At 34.8% G+C, this 20,939-nt stretch overlaps 1 pseudogene; it reads left to right on the forward strand.

Annotated features, from left to right (window-relative positions):
• The first annotated feature begins 556 nt into the window (after positions 1 to 556).
• LOC149575120 (3-ketoacyl-CoA thiolase 1, peroxisomal-like) overlaps positions 557 to 20,939 on the forward strand; it is a 33,425-nt pseudogene continuing 13,042 nt past the window's right edge.

The raw sequence follows: 20,939 nt of genomic DNA on the forward strand, positions 1-20,939 counted from the left end.
AACTGATGATTACCTTTGTTCTCTTTTAACAGGCTACTATATGTACTACTAGAGATAGTGTTGCCTATGAATGAACTGGTCTATTTAGTGATAATGTTGTAATTATTGCATAAGTTTGTGCCTTTTTGTGCTTATTTAATGGATTTTTGTTAGCTTTGATTACTTACATTTCTTCAGTCTTTAGTGCATATTTTTTGTTGATTCGCGTTCTTTTTCATAATGCTTTGCTCTCCTTGTAATTATCTTCTTTGTTGAATTCTTGTTGATTTTCTCATCAAAACTTAATCATGTGGCATTGACGATTATTTTTGTAGTGCATATTGCTACCTATATGCAAGGATATGTGCAAAGGTTTTAAAGATAATTTTCCTAAATATTTTCTTGCCCCTATTTTAAAGTTCTAGAATAAGAGATATCTTAATATTTGGCTTGATGCCCTTGTTTGACACCACATGACATAGAAAAATAGGGATAGTTCAAAAACAATAGTTTTAAATTTTTAAATTTTTAATCATTATTGTGTCTAAATCATGAAGACAAGGCAATTTGTCTTTGAATGTCATTTATCTTTATACATGAAGTGATTGATAAAATTGGAGTAAGTCAAAATGAAATTGGTGATATTGTTGTAGGAATTGTCCTTTCTCTTGGTTCTCAAAGAGCCAATGAATGCAGGATGGCTAGTTTTTATGCTGGATTCCCAGGTATTTATACTGCAACTTTTTTCAAGATAGTTTTGTCATAAGATGAGTGAGTTTATCTAACATTAATATGCCATTTATTATGTTTTCATTCCCTTAGAGACTATACCTATTAGGACTGTAAACAAATAATGTTGTTCAAGCCTTTAGGTAGTTGTAGATGTCATGGCTACAATTATAGTTGGATTTTATGATATTGGTATATACTTTTGATTTGTTTCAGTGTATTATAATGGTGGGATTGAATTTAAATAGGATTATAATTTTGGCATATGCCTTCTTTAGGCATTGGTATAGGATTGGAGTCTATGACTATCAATCCTATGGCTTGGGAAGACTTTGTTAATCCAATGTTAACAATTGAAACAACTAAAATATAAATTTAAAGAGAAGGATTTTTTTTTTTTATGTATTACATTTTCATGTCTCTATTTAGCCTCTTTGTGGTTGTTTATTTAGTGCCTTGCAATAGGTTGAAACCTTAAAAAAAGCACAAGATTTCCTTCTTCCCATGGGTATCACCTTAGAAAATGTGGCTGATCATTATGGAGTTTCACACCAAGAGTAGGACAAGGAAATAGTATGCAATATATTTTGAGGGTTTAATATTTGATTTATGTCAAAGCTCTTGTATTAAATAAGAACCTATTGAGGTATAGAAAATTGGAGGACATAATATGAGTGGTAACAAAATTATTTTTATTCAAGTTGAATCCCATAGGAAGGGAACAACAACAATAGTTGCAAGAAAGTTCAAAGATAAAATCATCGCTATTGATACTAAGGTAAAAATGATTAATGTTTTCTATAAACTATGCAGTCTTGTGGCTCAAAAGGTTTTCATATAAATATGTTGACATGATCCATGTTGTGGCTCTTATTTTTATGCTTAAGCTTGTTGATCCTGAAACTGGATATGAAAAGCCTGTGATAATTTTTGTTGATGATGGTTTTCGTCCCAATGCATCATTGTTTGATCTGGCAAAGCTTAGACTAGTATTCAAGAAGGATGGTAGTACTACTACTAGTATGTTGTTTCCTTATGTATAGTTTTCTAAGATCAGATTTTTCAACCATTATTCATATTGAAAATTTAGATGTTATAATAGATTATAGGCTTTTTAGCTTTTCTAAGATTTTAGACTAACTCTAGGTACTATGGAATTATTCACTTCTTATCTACTTCATTTTAATAAAAATCTTGATGCAATCCATTCAATAAACTCAAGAAAAGTCAGTGATGGAGTTGGTGTTGTACTACTCATGAAGAGGTCATTAGCCATGCAAAAGGGTTTACCTATTCTAGTGTTTTTCAGGTTTGAAATGGCAATTTGATTTTGAATTAGTACCATTATGGTTGAAATTATTTCCATTTCACTTTTTCCTAAACTAAATGTTGATTTCATTTTACTTTACCTAAATCAATTGTCAATTTGATTTTTCTCTAATTTTACCTATCATAGTTGTTCACATTGTCCTTAATTAATTGCTTTGTAAGATATGTTTTCTAGGAGTTTTTCCATTGTTGGAGTGGACCCAACTATTATGGGAGTTGGTCTATCTTTTGCAATTCTAGCGGCAACAAAGGCTGCTAGTTTAGAAGTTGGTGATATTGATCTTTTTGAAATAAATGAGGTAAAACATGGCAATTGAAACTTAAATACATAATCATTCAATTAATTGAAGCATATCAATTTTTGATTATTACTTTCTTTTCCATGTATACACAATTTTTTGGTGAGGCTTTTTTCCTCTTGATACACATATTGTTGCCAAATATTGGAACTAGACCTTGAAAAGGTGAATGTTAATGAAGGAGCTCTTGCATTGGTCATCCCCTTGGAGCCATAGGTAATAGAATGATAGTTCTCAATTTTTTTTTGAAATTAGGCTAGGTTTTATTCACATGGGATATGTTTGAGACACACTTAAACTGTGAGGATAAAAGTTTTTCAAATTGATTCTAAAATTTTATCTTGGTTGTGTTATCCTTGTGTGTAATGACATTATTAGGGAGTAGATGAGTGCTATGGTAACAATAATAGTATTTCATATAGTCTACAATGAATTGCCAATCTTCACAAATCTATTTCTTTGTTCTAATTAAAATACATTTTCATGTTTGTAGTCTCCTAGAAAAGTTTACTATTGATCATGGCCTTAGGTCTACTGCTACTCTTGGTGTTCAGGAGCATGTCTTCATTGGAAGGTACAATTTGAGACTTCTTGATCATGTCTAGATTTTATCTATTCATCAAGCTTATTTCAATTGACATTTTGTGCAGTGCATCATGATCTTTATCTTCACTTATGTCTAATCAGTAATCAAGCTTTAGATATTAAACCTCACAAATGTAGTTCTAGAGGTTTTTTCATATTTGTGTGTAATTTTAACTAAGCTTTAGTTCTCTAAACTTAATTTCTAGACCACCTCATCTTTTGTAGGTTTCACATGCATTATGAACATCTAGATGTCTTTGACAAGATTTTTCATATTACAAGAGGAGGCATAAGCAATGTATATCATATTATTAATATAAGTGAAGATATATATGCAAGTATTTTTATAATTCCTTAAAATTATATCCACTATCTAGGCATGCTCCTTTCACAACAAAAAAATTAAATGCATAGATCATGTTCTAATTTTTGCTTTAAATTATTTTGGGTAAATAAATTATGGTAATGGTTTCTCACATTTTGTTCAAGTTTTAGATTTTAATCAAGTGGCATATTGATTGTGGAGGTTTAAAATTCAGCCAAGGAGAAATCACTAAGAAACCCACCCTTTATCTGCTTGGCATCCTTGCTTGGCATTGTTGGTGTTTATACATGAGCCACATTGAGACAACTTCTAGCTACAGCCATAGAGGCTACCTTCATGAGACAAAGATTTAGGGTAGGTCTATAATGCCTCTCCCATTTGATTTTTGTAAGTCATCCTAATGGATGCAACCTTTATGATCTTTCCTTGGGAAGTGATCATGATTGGGACCATGAGTGGTCTACACCCTTGAAGTGATTAGATTTATGTTACTATATTAGTTGCTTTGATTATGCTTATGGTTTATTTTATGAGATTATGATGTGTTAGATGGTTCACTGGGGTTTGTGCTAGTGGTTACTAGGATTGATGTCGTATCATGTTGTTGTTTTGTGATTACCCTAAAATGTGTACAATGATTGCACTGTGTATTTTTATCCTGCTACACTGGACCAGGTTCCTATAGTAGTGGTTAGTCATGTATATGAGTGTGTTAACTTATGTGTTTTAAGTGTCTTTTTATGTTGTTTAAACAACCATTATTAAATGCTTAAATAATTAGAAATGAATTGTCCATGTTGGATTCATTGGTTATGTGCTGTGGATATTTATCTTGTTTATTTTGGTAATTTATGAAAAATAGTTATTTAATATAATTTAATGCATTTATCACTTCAACTATATTATTATATGCAATTGCACTTGATTGTGTTGTTTAGTGTGCAAGATTTACATCCCTAGTAGTGGCACATGGAGCTAGTGATTTAGTTGTTCATATATAGCCAATGTCATCCCCATATGATCAACGTATCATATTTAATTGTTTAAATTAAACCTTGTGATTTAGAAAATTTAGACTCATTTGCATTATACAATTAGCCCTATGAGCATGTCTATGAATTTAGAGATTTTCAATTGTCATGAAAGTTATTAAGGAAATTTTGGGCTTTATTTATTTAATTTAATTCCTGATAACTTTGTCACAGATGAATTCCAATTACTTGGAATAGCCTGTTTTTATTTGGGTGGATTTAGGGTTTAAATAGGTAACCTAATTATTTACCCTAATCCTTTATTCACTCAAAAAGTAAATAAGTATACAAAAAGAAATTTTATTCCTCACTTCTCACTTTTGAATTAGAAAGTTTGAGAGTAAATTCCAAATCCTTTTCAAGAGGAAATATTGTTCTATTCATTGTGGGAGCTATGGGTGTGGGATCATTGTAAGGTTAATCTTGTTGGATCCAACTTGAGGAGACCTTGGTTTGCTGCAAGTTTTGGCAACTTTCACAAGATTTTTATTTTATTGTTTAGATTTTCATATTTTCTCTTTTGGCTGTGAGGTAAGGCTCTCCTATTTTATTGTTTTAGCTCCATTTCTACTTCTATCTTTGGTAGCTATTTGTTAGGAGGCTAAGAACTAGTTTTCCCCTTTGTTTTTGTATGCCATCTCTACTTGGTTGGGTAGATATGAGCATTTTACTATTTTTTGGAATGGGGTTTTGGGGTTTTGTACTGTTATGCTAGCTATTTTCACATATGAAATCCAAACCAAAATTTTAGTTGATATTCATGGATTTTGTACCCTAAGACCAAATGGTTTTTAATTTTAAAGTTATTGGGTTTTGAGGTTTTCACCTTGATTTGTGTACCACCCAATTTCTTAGGTTTTCTTGGCATGGTGTTGGTCATGGATTTAGATTATCCATATAGGATATCAATCTTACCATTGTTGGATCTTTATGTTTGCATTGGGATGTGTGTCATATCCATACTTTTGAATTTGTGTTTGGTTGAGGGATTTTGTACTTGGTGTTATTGTTTTTGATCGAACACTTGTTGTTATTTTATGGATGCTAGGATTCGTGTAGAATCCATACTCCTAGTTTGAGGCTGGTTGAGTAAGTCCATGATGTTTTTTTTATTATTCATTGGGATTCATGTAGAATATGTACTCCTAAGATTGTATTTCATAAAGTGTTATTTTTCTTGTGTTATCATCCAACCCTTGTGTTATAATCTCCATGATGGTGGTATGCCCATACATGAGCATGTGTGCATGCATTTGTTAGGTGACTTGTGAGGCCTAAACTCCCTGTTGTACTTTAGTGAAGTTATGTTCATTTGGGATTGGGTTGGAAATATGCATGCCTATGAGAACTCATCATTGGATGAGTATGGGTATTTTAGGGTAGCACCATAGAGGGGCTTCTACTACTATCTTGGTGACTATTTCCTAGGTTGGCATAAAGAAGGCTTAATTAAGTGATAACTAGATAAATTAATAGGTATTAAATATAAGATAAAAAATAAAGTGAGCACCCAATTTAGTTTGAGGACACTTGATATGTGAGCACTTGGTGTTAGTTTGAGGACACAATGTATGTGCCTTCCATTGGAGAGTTGATGTCACCTGATACTAGCTTGGGATACTTGATGCCAAGAAATTTACCCTCCAATGAGTGTCTAACTAGGACTTGTTGTACTTGCATTATCTCATGATCTTGGTTTTAGTTCTCCTTACTCTTTGGCATGAGTGTTAGCCATGGACATTTTCTTTATGTGTTTTTATGGTTGGTCATTATCTCCATTAGCATGATGAGAGTGGGACTATGGGTTCCATGTGGTTGGGAAGTGTAGCTACCTATACCACTATTGGGGAATAATGTATAAAGATGGTTTATTTCTAGTTGAGACCAATGCTTGATGTTTCACTTGGTATTTCAGATTTCCGAAGTATGTTTCCTTATAATTTATGCTTTAAATGAAATGCTTGGATATCATGTTTTGATGATGATATTTTCATTGATGCATTCCTTTATTATGATGTTGTAGCATATGGTTAGATGATGTGATTCACTGCTAGTTGGAGTATCTATGCTTTGATGGATTAGCATGTTGGATATTCTTGTTCTTATGATGTTAGTTACTTTTGTAGTAGTAACACCATCTTAAGACAACTCTAACTATCTTGTTGCTAGTTTGGGATGTTATGCATAGGGAATGGCTAGTGCCTTTGAGGTCTCATAATGCTATTATAGTTAGGAGGAACCACACAAGAGTTTTAGTTGTTTTGGTGCTTAGATGCTTATGCTTTCCTTCATATGATGTTTTGTTTATGAACCATGTATGTTCATTATGATGTTGCCTTCTACATGTTCTTTCATATTTTGTTATAGATTAAATTGATTGATTTTTTCTCCTTCTTGTTTCATGGTGTCTTGTATTTTATGCTCTCAAATGATCATTCCTCAATTTATGTGAATCTGGTACTCCCTAGTGTGGTGCTGTTATGTTTTTATGCATTTTTTTCTTGCTTCATTTTTCTGCTATTGGAAATCCTTGCATGAGAAAAGTGGTTCCTCATGTGAGAATGTATTGTCTCATGCAAGCATACATTCTCCCGTGCATGAGAATGTACTTCATCACATGGAGTGTGTACTTCCCCATACAACATGATGGGAATCCTCATGTAGAGTAATGCACTTCGTCACATGGAGGAAATGCACTTTCTTACACAATTTGATGAAAAGTATCATGCAAGACTAGAGACCAGTGCACTTCCTTGTGCAATAAATAGGGGGAGTTTAGGCTTACTTGATGAAAGTTTGAAATTTGGTTTTGGACACCCTATTGGATTTCACACCTTTCCAGTTCAAAATAGTCTTTCTATGGGTTTTAAAATATAGCATTTAAGTAAAAATTACTTAAGATATATTTTAATATATGTGAAAATTTATTTTAGATAGGTTCCAAACCTCTCCAAGTTAAGATAAAGATTGTAAGAAATTTCATGGCTTCAGAAATTCAGACTTAGCCATTTTTTAGGGATTTAGGATTTTAGGCTTACCCAAATTTTAGGAGTCATCTTTTATTGTTTAGCATGGTGTTTAGTAGATGAATGGTGGTAACTTTGACCTAACCCTCATCTTTTGCATGGGTTTTGTTGGTCTCTTCTTGTGATTCTTGATTATGATATGGTTAGTGGATATGGACTTGTATGTCTAACCATTCTTGAAACTTTTACTTCAAGATTAATGAGAACATCCTATTGGTATATTCTCATGATTTGTGTGGTCTTTTTGTGTGTGTCATGGTTTATAGCTTGGAGATCTTTGTAAGTATATGTAAGACTTCCACTAGTATAGGTGAACATGTGAGTCTTGCCATGTTCCCTATTTTCATCTGCTTGTCCTTGTGTTTCATTATTGCACTTGTTTACTTTATGTTATTATTAAGTAACTTATATTAAGAAAAAAATATTCAGTGCATGTTTTATCCTTGAGTTCCAAGGATCTCTAGCTGGGATTATAAGGTAATTTTGGCTATGAATATTTAGTTAATACGAGCATCCATTAGGATTAAACCCTCCTATTTTGTATTAAAATCAGAACTAAAATGTTTGCAATTAAGGGCTAAATATTTTCTAGTAGAATCTAAATAATCAAAATATTTTGCATACTATTCAAAGGCTATTAATGATGTGGGAAAAACTTCTATATTCTACAAATGATCATTGGACCATCTATGGATGAATGGCAACTTTTTGATGTAATGTCTATAAGTATATGCTCTATGAGAACTTGCATGAATGTCAAAAAATTATTTTCTATAATGTTTACTCAATGTTTATGCTATTTACCTTGGGAATTGTATCATTATTGTAACTATTTCATTGTGTGATGTTATGTGATACATAAAAGAAAAACCCCATAAAAAAAATTGGTGATTTGTTATGTGTTTCTGGCTTAAGAGCTTGAAAATGTCAAATCATAAATTACACACAAATTGTTTAACAAAATACCAATTTCACTAGAATAAGAATTTGAGGATGGAATTCACAGGGGCTTTTACAAATCTCTACATCCTTAGTTATTCTAGGATTCTAGAAAGTAGCAATGCTCCTTGAAGCACCATGAACATGAGAATAGTGGAAGCCTTAGTCTCTATACAAACATAACTCAATCCTATGAAATTTCTTACTTTTTATTTTGGTCTCTTGAATAAGGAAGATATCATATCTAATAATTTACTATTTTACATCTTTATGTCTTATATATTACTGTCACAAAATTTTGCACCCTTGTCCAAAGTTTTTACCTAAAGACAACCTTGTGAGACATGAAAACAACCTCCAAGCTATGGGACTTGAACTATGAGGTTGTTTCCACATTTCACAAGGTTGTCTTTAGGTAAAAAAAATTGGATAAGGGTACAATTTTTTGTGACAATAGTTTTTGGCATGCCTAGTGGGACAATATTCTAGAAGATTTCAAGTCTACTAGTGTTAAAAGTGAGAAATTTCAAGTTGATGGTAAGGAAATAGTGCTGCTCTCAGTATTCCATGCCTTCAAGAGGCTCATTTCTACAAAGCACTTGGTGACTCTATGCCCTTTATATCTAGTTTGTAGACCAAATTTCTAGTGATTCATGCCCAAAGCTGAAACAAGGGCATCTTCTAGAGGTAATTTTCAATATTAAGAACTCTAATTTTCAAATCCTAGAAGAAGAAAGACTAGATTATCTCTATCACCTGTTAGGAGTACAAGGGAAATGCATAGCCCTATAAGATCCATTTCTAGTCCTCCTGTTGTTAGGTATCAATCTAGAATACCATCATCTCATATCAATAGATCACTTGCTTATATGGCTAGAGCTCATGATTTTACCATCTTTAATGGTGGAAGTCCTCTTTTATTAGCTCAAAGACATGACATACCAATAGCTTCACTTAAAAGTATACTAGATTTCACTAGTGAAACTTCTATCTCTCCCTTAGAGTACATTCAAGAGGTTGCAAATATTTGTAATATTCATGGTATATTTGAGGACAATGTTGCCATTAGGCTTCTAGCTTCATCTTTAAAAGGAAAAAAACTTCAATGGTATAGAGGGTTGCCTCATAACTCTATAATAGATTGGGATGGATTAGGAGCAGGAATATGTGAACACTTTGAGGACAAAAGTGAGTTCTTTTCACTTTTGGAACAACTAACTACCATAAAAAGAGCCCCCCATGAATGTATGATTGATTTCAATTACAAATTTTAGAAAACATGGGATAGAATACCTACTTCAATAAAACCTACCCTTGGTAATGCCTTCTGACATTACCTCAAAGCTTTTAATAGTGAAATTTTCACCACAATCCAAACCATGGGAGGAGACACTTTACCTAATGTTTATGAAATTGCAATAAAGATAGAAAACATATTGATATAAGGAGGAAAGATAGCTTCAACGCCTCCTATTTCTTTCTTCCCTAATACACCAAATCACCAACCAATGATAGCCCTGATTCCCACAACTTCCATACCATAATCCCTTGCTTTAGTCCCTCAAGCTTCCACATTGTCAAATGTGGTGGATGAAATCAAGGAGATGATGTAGTCTATGATGTTGAACATAGATTAAAGGTTGCAGGCAAAGAGAAGAAATTGGAAGATAGCTTCTCAGTGATACAGAAGGTGAGCAACAAGGTGGTGACTTTGGAAAAGCAGCAAGCTCAAGGTAGTGAGGCTCATCAATTGCACTATCAAACTCCAAACAATGGTAGGCCTCCAAATCATAATTATGGGAACAACTCTTTTGATCAAAATATGCAGAATAGTCATGCCCCTACTTCAAATAAAAATCAAAGTAGAGTCATAGTCCCACAAAATAATATGGCTCAGGATCAAGATTTTCGTTCCTCCTACAACTACTCGTATGCCTATTGCATGTGTCAAAAGGTTGAATCTTATTTTACTTTGACCACTCAAGAACCTACAATAGGATAATCATTCAAGGAGAACTATTGAGTGTTCATTTTGCACGAGGTCAATGGTAGGAATCCATTGCATAATTCCTCTCTTGAAAAGAAAATTCATTTAAGGATCCACTCCAAGGTTCAGTGTTTGTTTGTGACGTACCAAAATTTTATTAGTAGAAGATAAATGTGAGTGTTCACAAGGAGGCCTTTTTTGCTTCTAAAAAACACTTGTATCTCAGAATCAAAGTAAATTTGTTCGCTGTCTCAAAATAACACACCAAAAAGAACAATATTTTTGTATTTTCTATTTTCAATGAATGCAACTCTAACAATGCAACTACTGTGAGGTCCTATTCTAACAAGGGGTTAGTAAAGAAAATAACAAAACTGAAACCAAATAACATGAAAATAAATGACTTGAAATTGAAATTCTTAAATGGACATAAGCTATAGAACACTACATGCTATGAGTTAAACCTCTAAAGAAATCAATAGGAAACCAATGAAAATAGGAGTAGCACTTTTTAGAATCCACTGATGCAATTGTCAGTGAGAATCTTTAACAAATCAAATGATATTTTACTCTTCATCAAATCACAACACCACAAAAAATGCACTCATGTGAGATGAAAATCTATGTAGACACAATCGGGTGACCTCTTCTCAAGCTCATTACATCATCAAAATTCGTATATCTATAGCAAACACCGAAACTAAAAGATTGCACAACTAGAAACAACACAATAAACATTTGGCTCAATCAAAATCTCATGAATAAAATTCACAAAATAATGAAACATTGAGGAAAGCACCAAAAGTATAATTTTATTGCATAATAACAATGGCCCTTGTTACATTTTACAATGGGGTATTTATAAGAAATCATCTCCTCAATTTTTTTTGAGAGTGAGAGATATCTTTCATGCAATAAAATTATTTTAACAATAAAAATAAACTAAATATTTATAGATTATCAACTAATCTAGTGCTTAGAGGGACTCCATCCATATTTTACTCATTATTTGGATGCATGAGCCCTTTACATGTCAAAAACAATGATAGCATGAGAGAGAAAGTAGGAGGAAGCCATCAATTGAAGTGGAAGTTCATGGACGCACCAAAAATAGAAGTTGGCCCTTCACTAGGCATGTGTCAGAGTTAACTTGCCATCAAAATGCACTCTTGATGCATGGAAAGTGCTATTTTTGGAACTGCCAGTCAACTATCAGTGCACCTTTGAATTGGGGAGCTGCAGACCTACAAAGTTGTGGACCTCATTTGTCCTTGAATTTCTCTATCATATTAGTAATTTTAGTAGCATCTAGAAGATCTAAAGCCTCATACTTGTCTTTGACCTTCTATGTATAGTTGTCCACCTCAATTTGAGTTTTTTCAAAATCTCTAAGTTTGGTGTCCAACTCTAACAATGCTTCCTCTATCCTGAAGGCTTGTCTAATGTCTTCATCACTAGAATATTCCTCTAAAGTTTTCTTGAAATTCTCCACTACTACCTCAATTGGCAACAACTTCTCTCATTCTTCATCTTCAAAGATGTCCAAGCATTCATCATTATACAACTTTTTTGCTTCCAAAATTTTCTCTCGAGTTTGGTCCTTGAGCCTATGTATCTCATCATGTAATGTTTCCATCACTTTATTCCCATTTGAAATCTTCTCTATCCAATCATCTATTATGTCTAACTCTTCTATGATATATACATCAAATAGAATGTGGTACCTTTTCCCTTTTATGGCTTGTAGAGTTTTTAAATCTTTGATCTATGCTTGTACCTCATCCATGATATTGAAGTCCTACCTCAAAATTTCCACGATCTTATCAACATTCTCTTGCATAGCATGCAGAAAATTCAAACTTCTTGTGATTATAGTGACACCTTTATCCTCAAGGTTGTCTTGCCAATCCTAGAAAGATTTTAAAAATGGATTGAGTTGTACAACTTACCCTTCTCTAAAAATGGTATTTAGGGTCTCCTCGAGGCACTCAAGATCGAGAGGACCAATAACTTTGACTAAATATCCCTTTAGGATCTCAAGTTTCCTTCGAAGAGTTTGTAGTTCAATTTCATCCTACTCCATATGCTTGAGAACCTCTTTGACTCCAATAGTCACCATCTATCAAGATGTATCCCATGTAGGCTTTCCCAACATAATATATTTCACTTCATAGTCCTCAAGACTAATAGCTTATGCATCTATACCTTCAAGAGGGTGAGCCACTTGTACAAATAAGTCCTAGTTCTATATTGTAGTGATGAACACAAATGGAATTGAATCATGTAATGGAGACTTAGGCTTGTCCAAGATCTCTACAATATCACAAATGTCATCCTCTGAAGTATGGAACTGATGCTTGGCACTTCTCATTATTTCTTTCTGAAACCATCTTGGGATGTGTCTCTCTACAACCTTGGCTCTAGATGATTAAGGGATGTGTTCAACTACCTCCTTCCCATTATCACTCTTTCTCAGAGTCTCCTATTGTGAGGACTCTTCTTCTATAGTCTTGATCTCTATAGGTCCTGTAGTTTGATCCTCAACTCCCTGAGAAGGTTATTGCACATATTCTACTATCTATGCCTCTTTTGATGCCTTATCAGTAACTCTTGGTTTTGGTTGCTCGTGTGATGATGGTTCCTTTTGAACATGTTCCTCTTCTAAACTTGGAGGTGGGAGAGTTATTCAATCCTTATCTACCACCATGACCTATGGTGGAGATGGAGGAGTGATATTAGGACACTATGTCTCTGGTGGCATCTTTGTCTAGTCTTTCTATTGGATTTCACCTATAGGGGTGTCCATGATCTTAACTCCAACTAAATTCATAGCTATAGGCATGAAATCAAAATCTAAGATGGAGAGAACATCTTCATTTTTCTCCCTTTGCTCATTCACCCCCCGTTGCACTTCATCCTCTCAAGAAGAGAGCTCTAATGGTTCTACTTGGGTGGGTTGCAGGGTTCTCATGGCACTCTTTCTTCTTTCCAACTCTATGGCTTTTTCTAAATAAGTTCTCATTTGTAGGGGCACTTGTTATTCCTCCTCATCTAATTCTATTTCTCCCTCTAGAATGGTTTTGGGAATTGATGCATTAGGCACTAATCTCTTATTGACTCTTTGTCTTTTGTTCATCATAACCTTGATCCTCTTTTGTCTCTTCAAAATTGTATGAGAAGTAGACTCTTCTTGCTAAGAGGAATATAGGTCTTTGGAATTACTCCCTCTTTAGGTTGGCTTAGCAAAATAAGAGGCAACTAAGGTTCATCCTAGATTTGAGAGGCTCTAATACCTTAGGATTCTTGTGAGCTCTATTCATGCTTCTAAGAAGACACATGTTCTATAACCTATTCTATCTAAATCCTCTGAGAAGAGGTTCTCTTCCTCTTTCCCTTCCTTTTAGGAGGGTGATAATATCCCGTTGGGTGATCAAGCTGGTAAACTATCTTTGTCCTAATAGGAGACTAGAGTGCAAAGATAGGAACTATGAGTTTCCTTTTCTTACCCCTTTTTGGGCAAGCATGTACATGGAAGATTATAGTATCAAAAATTGGATCAAGTGGAAAGGGTTTCTTAATCCAACTCTTTTTCATTCGAATGACATGTCTTGCTCGATGATTAATATCATCTCCTTCCTCTCTATCAACTTCTACATTTAGAATGGGTCTCCAACCAACATTATCTATATTGAATAGGGGATCTAGTAGTTCCTTGGAGTCCTGTAGCCTTATCTCATCAAGGATGGTCAAATGGAGAGCCTTTTCTGCTAGATACAAATTCATCCTACAATAGTCTCTGATGTACACACGTAGTTGTTTGTGGCATTCATCCAATGATCTTTAATGACATCCTCATGATAGAAATCCTTCCTAGCTAGGTTTTCCAGTTTTCCCACATTGTCAAAATATGGCCAAGGAGAGTTGTACTCTTCGAGTGGATAGTTCTCCCATTCCCACTCAAATTTTAAAATATCCTATTTTCTTTTTACCTAATATACTCCTACAAAAAAAGGCCAATCCCAACAAGGTCTCCATTTTCTTTTGATCCTCTCATAAGCTAACTCAATCTACCAAGATATTTCCATTAGTACCAACTTGTCACTTGGGTACCTCAGGAGTTTCTCTAGATTGATAGATGCACCACCTACTTGAATATATGTAAATGTCCTAAACTGGATCAAATATGCTGCAAGAGCTGTGATTTGTGCCTTGGCTTCCTTGGAAAATCTCTTCCCATAGTCTCCTTTCATGAATCAAATGATCACAAAGATGAAAGCATCATTTACGATTCTATACTCTTTGCTCTGTGGTGAGAGCTTCTTCTTCATCAACTAAGGATAGACTATGTATGGCCAAGCATTGGGGTCTTGCATACTGCCTTTCTTGTATAACTTGGGATAGTTCATTGCCCTTGCTACAAGTAGCTACACCACATAAGAAGTCATATAGAACTTCTTCTTGTCCTTTACCATCCTCAACTACTCACACAAGTTTTCACTAAGTGTGGTGGCTCAATCCAGTGGTATCTTTGCATGCCTAATGGTCTCAATGAAGTTGACCATGAATGGAGCGAGATGACTCATTGCATGTAAGCCCATGAATCTACTCAAGAGAATGATAGAGTATCTTATGTCATCCTTCTTGTATCCCCAAAACATATCCACTTTGTTGATTGTCTTTCCCTAAGGTGGCTTCTTAATGAAGTACAAGGAATGTATAATATCAATGGCTTCTTGGTGATGATCTTTATACCATCTTTTAGCTGCTTCATAGGAGAGTTGGATGAACTGATTGGCTCTGGGAAGATGAAAGACCCTCTTGATGTTGTCAGGATGTAGATCTATGACCACTTCCCTAGTGATTCTCTTAACTACCCTTTCATTAGGAACAAAGTGTTGAGACAAGGTCATGACCAATTCAACTAATTGTACTGACACAGGATGTGAGATTGTATTCACTAATCCAGATCGAATCAATGTGGACACCAAGGTTAACCTTTGTGTTAGATTTTTGCAAACTATTAGGAAGTCTCTCAAGCCTTAGAACTTGAAAATACCTAGTTTAGTTGTTGCTTCAAATGTAGACGCCATTTGATCATGTTACCTATGCATTACAAGAGAATAAAATATCATTAGTCACTAGATAGAAAACAAGAAAAAACAACATAAGAAGAAAAAAAAGTCCCCCCTGGGGCTTATTTATTATTTTTGTGTTTGAAATTATTATTATTATTTTTTTTTTTTTTAAATTTAAATTTTTAAAAATTAATTTTTTTTTCAAAATTTAAAACTAACACTTTTCAAAATTTTAAAAATTAAAATTAAAAAATGAATGGAGGGCATGGGCACTGTGTGGGCATTGTCGCCAGCACTACTATGGCACAGCCACAAGCACTGCACTGGTGCCCCAAAGGGTTCCACGTGGGCATTGCACCTAGTGCCACAAGGGTGTGGGTACAAGCACCATGTAGGTGCTACACATAGCACCACGAGGGTGTAGGGGCAGGTGTAGGGACCATGCTAGTGCCATGTAGGCACTGTGCTTGAGTGCACTGTGTGCATGCAGCATGCATGCCCATGAGGGTACTGGAGAAAAAGAGAGAGAGGGGAAGGCTTACCTCTCCCTCCTTAAACACTTCAAAAAAAATGAAGAAGAAGGAGGGGAGGGAGGCTTTTATAACCCTACTACTCTTGCGTGTGAAAAACCATACGTGTCATGCCTCAATGCACACATGCACATGTGAGGGGAGGGGAATTTATTTATTTATTTTTGAAACTTTCATCTCCATTTTTTAGTTTTCTAATTTTTGGGGTTTTTGACTTTTATTTTTATTTTCTCATTTTTTGATTTTTTGATTTTTTTTTGACTCTATGATGCAAATTCCTAAACAGTTTTTCTTCTCTTGACTCTTGAATTTTGAGTCCTGGAGTTGGAAAAAAAAGGTAGGGGGTCCCCATTCCTAGCAAGGAACGGGGTGTGTGTTGTGGACACCACAACAAGAACCAATCCAAAGATGCCTCATAAATGCATAGATAGGGTGATTGCTCCTTTATGAATCATCAGGTGGAGGAACATTGTAATTTAAACCAAGATTCCATTGCTCACAACACTAGGAGAAAAAGGAGAGCTATTGAAGATTCTACCTCTCCTTCTTCTCAAAATTTTACATCAAATGTAGTGCCTTAGAAACAAGTAGCAAGTGCTCAACCCAATGCCCCTCAATAAAAAAGGAAAAATAATAGTAGAGAAGATGTCAATAATCCCCAAGTTGTCCCATCTCAACCTCCTACACATGCAACTCCTAAGGCTTCTACTAGAGCACCTAATGCCTCATTTAGTGTGGTAGAGAAAATGAAGATGACAAATGTTAATATTTCCACATGGGATGTTGTTGTTTCTATACCCACATAAAAGAAGTTGGTACAACAAGAATTGGAAAGTATTGAACCAAAGGATTGGCCACTTAGCATGGAGAGTGCCACAAGTCTAGTACAACTATCAAGGGAGGTCGAGACAAATAAAAAGGTTAAGCCTCCTCCATTTTATGTTTCTCTAATTATAGGGGATAAAGTAGTTCAAAATTGCATGATTGATTTAGGGGCTAGTAGTTCAGTGATGCCCAAGTGTGTTGCTAATGCTTTAGAAATGAAATATGAACCCATTGTTAGGGATATATTATTGTTGGATGGTAGTACTATCAAGATTGTAGGGATCCTTAGGAATGTGGAAATGGCCCTACATGCATGCCCTAGTTGTAGTATAACTCAAGATATATTAGTTGCTAAAGTCAAGCCACACTTTGCCATTTTTCATTCAAGAGACTTCCCTTTACAAATAGGTAGTTAAATATCTTCTAATTGGCCATACATTTTTTTAGAACAAGATATGGGACCAAGGCTTCAATAAAAGTAGAACCTCTAGCCCTCCATCATATTGAACCCTACACCCCTAATCTTATCAATATGAATTGCACTATCCTAGAAATGGATGAGAATGACATAGTGAATGAACCTACTGCTTCTGTAGTAGAGATACCTAATTTTCTCTTATATGAATCTGCTAATGCATATCAATTTGATCCCATATTAGAAACCCTTGAGATAGGTCTTAGTACATACTATGTGTTATAAAAGATGCTCTTGTCCCTAGCCTTACAAAGGTACAAGAAGATATGAGTGGGATATGGAGTATGTATTTTGATGGATCAAGGAATAAGAAATATGGATCAGGGGTTGGTGTGATGTTGATTTCTCATACACAAGTAAGGTATTGCTCCTTTAGGCTCTAATTCAGTTGCACTAATAATGTGGTAGAATGTGATGCTCTAACCCAAGGTCTCCAATAGGCATAAAGGAGGGGTATCAAGCTCTTAAGAATATTTGGGGACAGTGAGTTGGTTGTTAATCAAGTTAGAAATCAAAATATCATGAAGAACAACCTTCTAAAATCATACACAAACATAGAGTTTGGGATCTACTTGAAGGCTTTTAGGCTTTCAATATTCAGAGTGTCCCAAGAAACAAAAACAAACATGCTAATAGGCTTGCAACCATTGGTTCTTATTATGCTATACCAAAGCATGTTAATGATGAAAAGAAAGAAAAAATCAAAATTGTTGTAAAGCCTACCATCCCAAATAATTGCACAAATTGGCAAGTATTTGATTTAGATTTATAGATTGTTAATTTCTTGCAAAATGAAGTAGAGTTCTCTACTAGTAATCAGTCCAAGCTACAAAGTCAGTATGGGGAATAGATTATGAACCTAAACTCCAAGAAAATTCCTAAAGGTCTAGTCACCTTAGAGGGCATTTTCAACTCTGATGATCAAGCAAAAGGTAGAGGTCCTAACTTGACCGCAAAGAGGAATGACTACACACCTAGCACTGTTGCTAATGGAAAGACTTTTAACTTGGGAAAGGTATGCACTAATGCTTAACAAGAAGTTGTCATTAATTTATGTCAATAATTCAAGGATGTTATTGCTTGGACATATAAAGAATTTAAGGGTTTTGACCCAAATTTATTTCAGCATACCATAGATTTAAACCATAATGTTAAGCCTATTAGAAAAAAGCAAAGGCTAGCCAACCCAAAGATTGAACCTTTAATGAGAAAGGAACTATCCAAACTTATAGAAGCCAATATCATTTTTCCCATTAAGCACTTTTCATGGGTATCCAATCTTGTTCCTATTAGAAAGAAGAATGGAGAAATCAAATTGTGTGTAGACTTTAGGGATCTTAATAAAGCTTCTCTTAAAGACCACCATCCCCTTCCTTCTATGGAACAAATTCTATCCAATGTTAGTGGCTCAGAAAGGCTTTCTTTCTTAGATGGTTTTTCAGGTTACAATCAAGTGCTAGTCAAAGAGTCTAATAGATAGAAGACTACATTCACCATTAAGTGGGGCACCTATCCTTATAGTAAGATGGCTTTTGGACTGATGAATGCATGTGCCATGTTTCAAAAGGAAATGGAGATGGCCTTCAAGGGTGTGCTAGAAAGTTTTGTATTAGTATATCTTGATAATATAACTATTTTCTCAAAACATGTAGCAAATTATTTTGATCATTTCAGATAGATATTTGAAAGATGCAAAGAGTATGGTGTGTCCTTGAATCCCAAGAAGTGTGTGTTTGCCACTAACAAAGGAAAGCTCTTAGGACATATTTTGACAAGAGATGGGATAATAATAGATCCAAAGAGAGTAGAAGAAATTCTCTCTCTCCCACTTCCTAGTCATAAGAAAGGATTACAAAGCTTTCTTGGTAGGGTCAACTTCATAAGAAGGTTCATCCTTGACCTTGCCTCCATGGTGAAGCCTCTCACAGCTATGTTGAAGAAGAATATGGTGTTTACTTGGACCAAGGAGGGGAAAGCTAGTTTTGAAGAGATCAAGAAATCAATTGCTTCAGCTCCCACTCTTGTTAATCCCAAGTTTGATAGAGACTTCATCCCTTACTCCCTTGGAGGAGAATCAAGTATATCAACTATTCTAACATAGTTGAATGATGAGAATTTGGAGCAGCCCATTACTTTCTTTAGTGAGGGGTTTAAGGATTATGAAGGAAGATACAACTATGTTGAGAAACAAGTCCTTGATGTTGTAAGGGCTCTCAAAAAATTTAGACATCTTTTTGTCTCATGACAAGGTTCAGCTCTTGGTTCCACATACAAGTGTAAAGGAGTTCTTGTTGAACAAGGATATCAATGTAAAAAGAGCTAGATGGATCAAAAAAGTTATGGAATATGAGATTGATATCAAGATCACCAAACTTATGGGAGGTAGGAGATTGTGTGAGTAGGTGGTCTCTTCTTTTGAGACACCTGAGGAAGCTACCCTCTTAATAAAAAATGAGCAACCAGCAGGGAAAGAAAATCAAAATGATTGGTTTCACAATATGACTACTTTCTTGATAGAGGGAAGATATCCACATTGCTTGAATAGAGCTAAAAGGAGATAGTATAGGCTGCAGTTAATTCCTTATGTCATAGTTGATGGTATCCTTTTTAGGAGAGATTTTAATGGAGCCCTATTAAGATGCATTGACATAGACCATGTTGAAAGAATGATCAAAGAGATTCACGATGGTCTTGATGGTGGCCACTTCTCAACAAGGACAACTACAATGAAGATCATGAGGGCTGGTTACTAATAGCCATCCTTGTTCCATGATTGTCATAAGTATGTAAGGAAGTGTGAAAAATGTGCATTCTTCTTTGGTAAGAAAAACCTTTTAGCTCTTCCTCTTTATCCCATTTAGGTGGACCAACCTTTTTGTCAATGGGGATTGGATTTCATAGGCCCTATCAATCCTTCTTCCAGCTCTAGTTACAAGTGGATTTTAGTTGCTATAGATTACTTTACTAGATGGATAGATGAAATATCATTAAAGGATGCCACAAAATATTCAGTTGTTGAATTCCTTGATGGATTTATGACTAGTTTTGGTTCCCCTTCAACCATTATTTTAGATAATGCAAAATCTTTTGTAGGAGCTTGAATTTGTGCATGGGCAGTTAATCATAATATCTACTTTAGCATATCCTCAAACTACTACCCGCAAGGCAATGGATTGGCTAAGTCATCCAACAAAAACCTAATCAAGATTATGAAGAGGACTATAGAGGATAATTAGAGATGTTGGCATCAAAAGTTGAGGACAACATTTTGGGTTGATAGAATAGCACCTAAGAGGGTCATAGGAAATTCACCCTTTATTTTGGTATATGGTAGGGAAGTAAGGCTTCCAATTTCATTGGAGTTTCCATCCATAAAACTAGCTCATTAGTTGGAGTTAATGGAAAATGATGCCATGATAGTAAGAATAGAATAATGGATGGAACTAGAAGAGAAAAGGAAATAGACCATGCAAACCTTAGAAACACATCAGCAATAGGTAAAAAAGAGTTTTGATAGGAAGGCTAGGGATAGTATATTTAGAGAAGGTGATCTAGTATTAAAATGGGATGCGGACAAGAAAAAACTAGGGAGGTACTCAAAATTTGATACACTATGGAGTGGTCCCTATGTGGTTATTAGTTGCAAGCAAGCCAATGCTTTTCAATTAAGAAAGCCTGATGGTGAAAGCCTATTCCAGTTAGTGGAATATATCTTAAGTCCTTCTGACAAAGGATGAGTACTTCATGTATACAATTTAGGGTAGTTTCCTTTCTTTTTCCTTGGTTTCCAAGAAGTGCATGAGCA

This window comes from Cupressus sempervirens, chromosome 2 (genome assembly GCF_028749045.1).
Source record: "Cupressus sempervirens isolate cs-2001-9-10 chromosome 2, ASM2874904v1, whole genome shotgun sequence".
NCBI lineage: Eukaryota > Viridiplantae > Streptophyta > Pinopsida > Cupressales > Cupressaceae > Cupressus > Cupressus sempervirens.